Source organism: Oncorhynchus masou, chromosome 5, assembly GCF_036934945.1.
Source record: "Oncorhynchus masou masou isolate Uvic2021 chromosome 5, UVic_Omas_1.1, whole genome shotgun sequence".
In the NCBI taxonomy this organism is placed as follows: Eukaryota; Metazoa; Chordata; class Actinopteri; order Salmoniformes; family Salmonidae; genus Oncorhynchus; species Oncorhynchus masou.
The window spans coordinates 82,008,923-82,009,240 of NC_088216.1; positions in this window are offsets into that span (position 1 = coordinate 82,008,923).

Sequence of the window (318 nt, forward strand, 5' to 3'; positions counted from 1 at the left end):
CTGAACTTCTCTTTTCAAGGTTAGGATTCCTCCCTAGTCAGCACCTGAACTTCCATTTCTCTCTTCAAGGTTAGGATTCCTCCCTAGTCAGCACCTGAACTTCTCTTTTCAAGGTTAGGATTCCTCCCTAGTCAGCACCTGAACTTCCATTTCTCTCTTCAAGGTTAGAATTCCTCCCTAGTCAGCACCTGAACTTCCATTTCTCTCTTCAAGGTTAGGATTCCTCCCTAGTCAGCACCTGAACTTCTCTTTTCAAGGTTAGGATTCCTCCCTAGTCAACACCTGAACTTCTCTTTTCAAGGTTAGGATTCCTCCCTA